This window comes from Cucumis sativus, chromosome 3, assembly GCF_000004075.3.
Source record: "Cucumis sativus cultivar 9930 chromosome 3, Cucumber_9930_V3, whole genome shotgun sequence".
In the NCBI taxonomy this organism is placed as follows: Eukaryota; Viridiplantae; Streptophyta; class Magnoliopsida; order Cucurbitales; family Cucurbitaceae; genus Cucumis; species Cucumis sativus.
Window position 1 is genome coordinate 15,798,572 of NC_026657.2, and position 3,401 is coordinate 15,801,972.

At 33.7% G+C, this 3,401-nt stretch overlaps 1 non-coding gene across 1 annotated transcript; it reads left to right on the forward strand.

The window, feature by feature from the left end:
• The first annotated feature begins 2,441 nt into the window (after nucleotides 1–2,441).
• On the forward strand, nucleotides 2,442–2,514 carry TRNAF-GAA. The gene has a single exon. It is a non-coding gene; the product is annotated as a tRNA-Phe (tRNA).
• The last annotated feature ends 887 nt before the right edge of the window (nucleotides 2,515–3,401 follow it).

Below are 3,401 nucleotides of genomic sequence, written 5' to 3' on the forward strand. Positions count from 1 at the left end.
GATAGCTAAAGTTAGTTAGAACAATTAAGATACATAACTATTTAATAAACAATTTTCTTGTAACTATTTTGTAACAAACTTACAAAGCATTAATAAATACACCATCTCTTAGTCTTAAGAGGCAGAGAATTCATTTGAGAAATATATCCAACTTTGAATTACATCAAAGTGCTATCAAAGCCGCCTCGATTCTTAGGACGAATGGCTGGCCGGAGAGTGATAAACCCAGCTGCTGGGGACGACCATGTGCAAGAAGAAGCAGAGCAGATCGCTGCCCTTTCTCCAAAGACATCAACGGTTTGCTTGCTGGCCATCAAAGGATCCTTGGGGGATCTTCATAACACGTTTGATTGATTGATGAAAAATGTAGATTTATTGAACCGGAGAATGGAAGAACTACCAATGCCACCACAAATTGAAGCAAGCCTTTTGAACACCATTATAGTGACAGAAGAGGCCGACGATTAAGGAAAAACCTTAGGAGTTTCAACAACCCACAAGGCTTCTATAGAAAGAGACTCGGTGACACCCCGTCACAACACTTTGATGACGATTTTGAAGAAGACCAAGAAGAATGGCAGGAACTTCAGGAAGATGACTTCTTGAGTGGTGACGAGCAAGAAAATATTTGAAACTTCAATGACGAAATGTGGGCAAGACGAAATAATAGATGATGTAAAGCCATAAGAGAAGAATACCATGACTATGAAATGAAAATCGATCTCCCAATGTACAATGGCAAACGAAACATATAATTATTCTTGGATTGGATAAAGAACACCGAGAAGTTTTTTTAACTATATGGACACGCTTGGACGTAAGAAATTCCATTTTTTAGCCTTAAAACTTTGAGTCGGTGCTTCAGCATGATGGGATCAGTTGAAGATTAATAGGCAAAGGTGTGGTAAGCAATTGATCCGTTCTTGGGAGAAAATGAAGAATTTATTGAAGGCACGATTCCTACCCCCAAATTATGAACAAACCTTATACAATTAGTTCCAAAACTGCCGCTAGGGTACTCGAATAGTAGCTGACTATATTGAAGAGTTTCATCGCCTAAGTGTAAGAATAAATCTGAGTGAAAATGAACAGCACCAAATTGGAAGATTTGTGGGAGGCCTTCGGTCCGATATCAAGGAAAAGATAAAGCTGCAACCATTTGGTTTTCTATCTGAAGCAGTTTCTTTTGCAAAAATAGTGGAAGAGATGATAGTCATTAGATCTAGGAACCTCAATAGGAGATCAACATGAGAGGCAACCTCAACAAGAAAGAACAACTATCCTGATAAGGCAAATGACCAACCCACAACCTCAGCAAGAGGAAAAAGGAAGGAGGTTGACAATCAGAAGATAGTTAATGAGAAGAAGATGGAGTTAGTGTACACAAACAACAGTCAAAATAATTACGCTCGACCATCATTGGGGAAGTGCTTTCGATGAGGCCAAACTGGTCACCTTTCCGAATCCCATTGAAGGAAGCAAATCTTTAGAAAAAATCATCATGGATAGAGATCAAAGAATGTCATTCAAATTAAATCTTTTCACTTTGGGGCATTGAGGATAGGAATTTGAGACAAGAAACTAAACTCAATTGGCTTAGTCTAGGAGATGAAAATACCATAATTTTTCACCGATTCTTGGCAGCAAATAAAAAGAAAAACTTGATTGCTGAGTTAATCAACGATCACAAAATACCTACAATATCATTCAAGGAGATTGAAGACCTTATCCTGGAATTCTATAGATCATTATACACTAAAACTCCAGACTATAATGTAATTACTATCAATTTACAGCGGAAGTCAATGAACCATTGTCAAAAGAAGTTTTTAACAACTCGCTTTAAGATCAACGAGATTAAAAATGCCCTATGCTTATTGGGAAAAAACAAGGCTCTAAAACGTAATTGTTTCACGAATGAATATCTACTAAAATTTTGGAATTTTTTTTTAAGGAAAATTTTGAAAATTTGTTCAAGGAATTTTACTCGAACAGGAAATTGAATTTTTGTGTTAAAGAAAATTTCATATGCCTAATCCAGAAAAAAGAAGATGCAGTCTGTGTTCGAGATTTTAGAGTGAGCTACCAAATGAGGCTAGTTTTTCAAAACATTGGTAAAACGTAGATACAATGCAAATGAGTTTCGAGATGAAAACGGTTATTAGAGGCTTTATTTCAAAATACTTAGATCTCTTTTGATAAATATTTGTTTTTCCTTTTAGTACTTAAAAATTAAGTTGAGCTTACAAACACTTATTCCACCTCTAAAATATTTCTTGCTTTAATGTCTACTTTTAACAATGTGACAAAAAAACTATGCCAAATTCCAAAAATTATAAAATAAAATAGTTTTAAGTTTGAGCTAAAATTCAACTTTCGTACTTAAAAAATGAAAAACATTGTAAAAAACTTAAATTAAATATATCCTTATCTTTAACGTAGCGGGGATAGCTCAGTTGGGAGAGCGTCAGACTGAAGATCTGAAGGTCACGTGTTCGATCCACGTTCACCGCATATTTTAAAAAAGTATGTCTGATTTTGATTTTATCTTGACATATCCCAACGTCTAGAAACAAAACATAAGATTAGGTATTTTTTTTTCTACGTGATGTTTTTTTTCTCTAAATGAGGTTTTTTTTCTTTCTAAATTGTATACCAAAGGATTCGATTTTTCGTTTTTGAAGCACTAAAAAAACCTCCTACACATATACCTTTCTTATGCCACGTGATTGACTTTAATTAGTTGGAATTTATTTACCTCTAGAAATTGCTATAGCTAATGTAAGGCCCTCATCACATACTCCATTCTGATGAAGGCCCTATGATGAAGATTGATGTGCAAAGATACTTGGGGAAGAACTATTGGTAAACACTACAACAAAATGGTCTACGACGACAATTATTTTCTGTCGCAAATAAAATTTGTGATAGTTATTTACAGTCATAGTAGCGCGTATCATGGAAAGTTCTTCCATGACAGTTTTTGAAAACTGTTGCAGTAAGTTTTTTAATGACAGAAAATAAATGTCGTTAATTATTATTTTATGACAACAAATAATTGTCATATTTTATATGATGACACTAAATAACTGTCTTCATTTGTGTATTAACGACAGTAAAAAAATGTCACAAATTCGTTTATTATGACATTTTTTAAATGTCAATGATATGTCAAACGTGACAGTTTTTCTAAAAATAAATGTCAACTTTTCGAAATTAACGACAGTTTAAAATGTCACGAATTCGTATTTTATGACAATTTTTCCTGTCAAATATATGTCAATTGTGACAAGTATTTTAGAAAATTAAATGTTATTGTTTTGCTACTGACGACATTTTTTTCTTGTCAAATATAGGGCAATCGTGACAGTTTTTTATAACAAAAATGTCATTGTTTTAAT